General features: G+C 56.0%; 1 protein-coding gene across 12 annotated transcripts in view; it reads left to right on the top strand.

Moving 5' to 3' along the window:
• Window positions 1-1,816: 1,816 nt before the first annotated feature.
• The window catches only part of SLC8A3 (solute carrier family 8 member A3), a 168,037-nt gene continuing 163,853 nt past the window's right edge, over window positions 1,817-6,000 (top strand). For 7 of the 12 annotated variants that reach the window (XM_069596907.1, XM_069596905.1, XM_069596902.1 and 4 more), the window contains exon 1: window positions 1,982-2,840. The gene's annotated coding sequence lies outside the window, so the exon portion shown is untranslated. Of the gene's footprint in view, window positions 2,841-6,000 lie in introns of all 12 variants that reach the window. The other 5 variants (XM_069596910.1, XM_069596908.1, XM_069596900.1 and 2 more) reach the window with 4 other exon arrangements.

The following is a 6,000-nucleotide window of genomic DNA, read 5'->3' as shown; positions in this document are numbered from 1 at the left end:
CTCCAGTTCTCTCTGATGGAAAATTAAGATGCTTCCAATTTTTCCCTCTTATAAACACTACCATGAATGTCCTTGTAACTAAACATTTGAGCACAAATCCTCCATTATTGCCACAGAATGAATTTCTACTTGTAAAATTACTAGTAGAGGCAAAAGTGGTTCACATTTTTTAAGTAATTTGATGTATCTTCCAAAACTGCCTTCCCTAAAATCTACGCTAATTTATGGGCCCACCAGCAGTCTCTTGGGCTTGACTATGGGCCAATCTGCATCATGGGTCTCCATGAAAACAGACATAAGGTAAATCCCACCAACTGTCATAACCTGAAATCACACATTAGAAGTTATTGAACTTTGGCAGAGTCAGTGCCTCAGCCCCGAACTGGATTCAAGATCCATGCACGTTGAGGGATGTGAGACCACAGGGCTCAGTTGCTGCTGCTGCTGCTGCTGCTGCTAAACCGCTTCAGTCGTGTCTGACTCTGTGCAACCCCATAGACGGCAGCCCACCAGGCTCCCCTGTCCCTGGGATTCTCCAGGCAAGAACACTGGAGTGGGTTGCCATTTCCTTCTCCAATGCATGAAAGTGAAAAGTGAAAGGGAAGTCGCTTAGTTGTGTCAGACTCTTTGTGACCCCATGGACTGCAGCCCACCAGGCTCCTCCATCCATGGGATTTTCCAGGCAAGAGTACTGGAGTGGGGAGCCATCGCCTTCTCCGACAGGGCTCAGTTAGGACTGAGGATATCCAGGACTCAGACTCAGGACTGAAACCACTGTGTGATTTGCTGAATAGCATTGTTCAAGGGACCAGGAAAGAACTCACACACCATCCCAGGCTCAGGCGCCCTCTAATTCCTATGCCTACTTAATCTCTTTGGACCAAACCTTGTTCCAGAGCAGTTCTTACGGGAGCCAGGAATCTGGGCAGTTGCACATACTGTTGAAGTTATCAGTGAAAATGCAGTCGATTCCACCTTTTTCTAGTCCTTGGTTCTGCTGCATGTGGCCTTGGGATGGTTTTTTAACCTCTCTAAGGCTCAATTTCCTCAAGAGAAAAATGGAGTTCATAACTGTACCTGTCTCACAGTTTTGTGAGGATGACATGAAGGCAATCACATTCATTAGCAGGGCACTTGGCCCTGAGGAGGTGCTGACACTTGCAGAGTACTATTCTCACTTTCTTTGCTCATCATTTTCGGCTTCAGGCAGCAAAGGCCCGAGAGCAACTTGGTGCCCCTATGTTCTCTCCCAGAATCTGCCCTGGTGTCTCTACAGAAGCCCCTACCAGTCTCATTTTAGATCTGCCTAATGCCATCCATAGACAGGGATGTGAAACCCCATTCTTGGGAGAGGCTTGCCCACCCCTCAGGCCTCCAGGACCAAGCCTGACAAATATAGCAGAAATTACAGGCATCTGATTTCAGGCTACGTGTGTACACTTCGTGTAAGCCAAGCCCCAAACCCTAGTTCTGTTGCTGCATCAAAGGACCATCTCTCTTCCAGACTCCAGGCCCAGAAGAAGCAGCAATTTGGGAGACAGCCCCCTCGTATTTTTAGCCTTGAAAACCCCAAAGCCAACATACCAGCGCTCACCCAAGCGTCTGTCACAAGCTGTTGTTTGATTTGGGTTGAGAAAATGACAGACTGAGTTCTGCACCAAGAACAGACGGGAAAAAAAAAGAGGGGAGAAAGGGAGTTTTCTTTTCCCTCCACTGCTAACCCCGACCCCCCTCAACTCCTCCCCTAGGCCTGGGTGGACCCTGCCTGGTTAATCGTCCCCTGCTATATTTAAAAACCACAGATGTGTTTGGTGGAGACTTAATTTCGGGATTGCAGGCGGCGTCTCCTGAGGACAAGGGGAAAGCCGGTGCTGCGCGCCCGCCTGCCCTCCCTCCCCGCCGCTGCCCGGAGCTCTGGACTCCGCGGAATCCAGGTCAGGACGCGCCGCCGTCTTGGAACTGCCGCTGGCCAGGAGGCGCCCGGCGCCAGGCTCCAAAGATTGGGTGGGTGGCCTCGGGCTACGGGTTCCGTCTGCATTCGGTCCTGGGGGCTCTCGGGATGCGAGAGGCGGACTCGGCTCCCCGCTGCTGGTCGGAAAGCTCTCTGAAAATCACCTCCATCGGCGCGCGAGGATAAATATGCGCGGCTAGTCATGCCGTGATAGGGTGACGTTGGGTTTTGGAGGCTTGGAGATTGGCTTTTTGATTTGGCTTTCTCCTGCAGCTTAATGGGCAAAGCTCTCGGCTCGCCCAGAAACCAGACCCTCCGCGCGTCCCCTCCGCGCGCGGCGAGGCCGAGACGAGTCCCGCGGTGACGGCGTGCTAGGGGGAGAGCCGGCGCGCTCCCAGCCCCGGGAAAGCCCCGGCGACGCAGACTGCAAGTCCGGGGTCCTCGGAGCCGCCAGAGCACGCCGGGCCGCTCGCCTTCCTGCCCCTCCCGGCAGGGATCCCCTTGCTGCGGGCGGCCGGGACTCCGGGCCTCTCCAGGGCTTTAGTCCGAGCCCGCGCCCGAGTCGGGGTTTCCCGGGGGTCTACCGAGGCGTGCTCCCTGCTCCTTAAACCGCTGCCGAGGGACCCCTCCCCAGGCCCCCTGCTCCGGCCCTAGCCCTCGCCCTCCGGATGCGCTACCCCAAGGCTCCCTGAAAGCTGGTAGCCCAGGAGCCCGGCGGGCGGGCGGCGGCGGCAGACTGACATGCCCCGGACGCGGCTGCGGCCGGCGGGCAGCCCGCTGGGGCGATGAGCCGCTGCGGCCGGTGAGGAGCCCGGCGGCGGGGGCATCGCGCACCTTTCTCACACCCCCCCTCACTTGCCCACCCCGCCCGAGAGACCGAGAGGAAACGGTGAGTGAAGGGCTGAGCCTCCTGCCCTTCCCCCTCAACCGGCGGCAGAGGCCGGGGAGGCAGAGGTCGGGCGGGGGCGGCGGGGGGTGGCGGTGGTGGAGGGGGTGGGTTTGGGGTTGTCCCCGTGAGGGTTCCGGCTTGTGAATAACGGTGTTAATTAAGTTCTTTCTCGAGATTATTCACGTGAACTGCTTTCCTGCGGGTCTAGTGTCAGAAGAGGTGGCCGGGGAGGGTGCCCCGGAAAGTGTACTGGGATGCAGGCGGTGCTGGGAGGTGGGGAGGGGGGCGTTCTGGCGGACTGAGTGCCTCCTGGGAGGTGCGGCGGTGGGGGGGGCGGTGCAGAGGTGCCTGGGCTGGTCGCGGGTTTGTCGGGTTACGGACGGGTGCGCATTAGGGAGGCTGAGCGCCGTGTTGCGCGCCGGATGCGTGTGTGCATGTGTGTGCCGGGGCTGTGCCAACGAGTGTTGTGCTCCCGCGGTGGCGAGCGCCCGTGGGGTTTGGGGGCTGCGAGGGGAGCGCGTTACCCACGCGGCGCGCGCCCGCGCGTACTCACTCACGCCCGCGCGCACCCCAACCTCGGGACTCCGCCGCCGCGGGTCGGGAACTGCAGCCCCGGCGCACCAGCCCGCGGCGGCCAAGGGGGCGGGGAGAAGGAGGGTTTCTCCCGGCCGGTGTTCCCCTGTCCGCGGTGGTCTGGGCGGGCCGGGGCCAGGTGGAGAGACGTGAAGTGTGTAACTATGCCCCCTCCCCGCCCCACCCCCGCCCCACCCCGCTCGCCCACACACCCCTCACCGCCACCGCCACACACAAGCACACACGCACACAGCCACAGGCCTTCATTCAGAGGCTGGCCCGCTCCTGGAAGACCCTGCCTGACCTGCCCCGAGGACCCGGGCCACTGGGGAGACGAAGAAAGCGATATGTTTCGCTTTTTTCCCCTCCTCTTTATTCGCTGTTTTATTTTTAACCGTGGAGGGAGAGGGTGGGGGTTAAATAGAACAAACGCCTTTAATGCAGTGCTATAAATTTACCCGCTCCCTGCCCGCCTGCCTGCCGCCTGTCTCTCTCTCCCTGTCTCTCCTTGTCCGTCTGTCTCTCTCAGTCTGGCGCGCGCTCTCTCTGTCTGTCTTTGGCTCTGTCCCCTGGTGACTAAAAAACAAACCCCGAACGTTTGGTTGTTCGGACTCCTGGGCAGAAAGATTGAAACTGGGGTAGTTTAGGAAAAGGGCAGGCCGCAGCTGGGAGCAGGGCTGCGCGCTCTTGAGTGGCCGAGAAACACCCCACGCGGAGGGAGCTGTGGGTACGTGATAGGAGCACATCCGGCCTGCTGGTGGGGGCCGCGTGGCGACCTGGTGACTCGCAGCCGTGTGTGATTAATCTTCCGCAGCTGTTGTGCCCCGTCCACTTGAGCTGAGCTCTTGTTTACCTCGATTTTCAAATATAGCTGCTGCAACCTGCTTCTCCCTGACGGAGGGAGATCCGCTCAGGTCCTCCCTCCCGCCGGCCCTCCTTCCTGCGGGCCTTTTGGGGTTCGAGTTTGAGAGGAACCCGCGCCTTCCTGCCTTGCCCCTCTCCACGCGAGCAGGGTTGAGGGTCAGAGCTGGGGGTAGCTGTGGTCTCCCAACCCCTCACCGCCATCCGCAATTCCCCTTTGCAGTTTGCACATACAAGTCCACTCCACAGTTGCCTGTTCCTTTAAATAAAATATAGATATGGGGTTGAGAAGAAGCAGGTGGGACCTAAATTTGGTTGAAGTGGTACTCAGACTTCATGAAGATGGGAAGGCTGTTTAGGTGGTTTCCTCTACCTGGAAATGCTTTCTTGCTCTTCCAACACTTCGTCCTTGTCTAATGTACTCCTGTTTATTTTTCTGTCCTTAGTTCATTCGTGACTTTCTCAAGGAAGCTTTCCCTACCTTCCCTAAGCCAGATTATTTTACACTCCTAACTTGAACCTATTATTTTGAAGTAATTTAAAGATGCACGTTCAATTTATTTATGTGATTGAGTAAGACCAGTCACGCCTCTGGACAGCAAGCTGCATGAAGGGAGGAAAGAGAGCTGGTGTTTATTCACCTTGTATCCCCAGGACCTGGCAGTGTGTCTGACATAGAGAAGCTACTCCATCAGTGCTGGGTGAATGAATGGAACTAGGAGGAATAAGGTACCTCTCCTCTGATCTCTAGTTTGGCATCTCTTGCAGAAGGGCTACAGTCCTTCCCAGTGGTAAAGAACCCATCTGCCAATGCAGGAGATGAGAGAAGATGCAGGTTTGATCCCTGGGTTGGGAAGATCCCCTAGAGAAAGGCATGGCAGTCCCCTCCAGTACTCTTGCCTGGAGACTCCCATGGACAGAGGAGCCTGGCGGGCTACAGTCTATGGGGTCACAAAGAGTCAGACATGGCTGAAGCGACTGAGCGTGCATGCACGCATGGCCCCGCAGAGCCTCCTGGTCAGAGAAGGAAGCATAGGGCCAGCAAACTGACCCTGTAAAAAACACGCCCTTCCCATGGAATTCTCCCTGGGCTGGGACCCTGAAGCCAAGGGAGTGTCCTCCTGATCCAGCCCTGCCCTGTCCCTGTGCAAGGTGGCTCCTTGTACAGTCCCTGGCGTAGTTAGCGGTATTGTCCATGGGTAGTCACTGTGGGCATTGTTCCTCAGCCTAGCTGGTCCAGTCACTCACTGCCGACAATCTGGATTTGGAGGAATGTGTCACACAGCTTCTCTTTAAGCTACCAAGTTTGGCTCAAAAGAGAAAATCACTCCCTTTGCACTCAAGCCTGGTTGCTTTGCTTGGAAGTTCAAACATTTGATGAGTTTCAGAAATATATTTGACTCCAAAAAAGAAAGGCTTCATTGATTCAATCAATCAGTTATTTATTCAATAAATATTCAACAATCCCCTTGGCCAAGTATTTGCTGGGTACAGAGGCAAATAAAATAGAATGTTTCCTTTCCTCTTAAACACACACTCATCCCAGCAGGAATAACCAACTAGTGAACACACAATTACCATTTAAACTGATTCCTGTCTGTGAAGGCTACATCCCAGGTGCGGTGAAAATGTAGGAAGATCACGTCTCTAAGGGGTCTTAAGGAGAACTTCTAGGGATAGCTGATCCCAGAAAGTCAGGCTAGGGAGGAGCTGGCTTTGGTGAAAC

The sequence above is a fragment of the Ovis canadensis genome, chromosome 7, assembly GCF_042477335.2.
Source record: "Ovis canadensis isolate MfBH-ARS-UI-01 breed Bighorn chromosome 7, ARS-UI_OviCan_v2, whole genome shotgun sequence".
NCBI classification, from domain to species: Eukaryota; Metazoa; Chordata; class Mammalia; order Artiodactyla; family Bovidae; genus Ovis; species Ovis canadensis.
The sequence above is the reverse complement of the archived record's forward strand: the minus strand, read 5'-3'. Positions and strand labels throughout refer to the sequence as shown.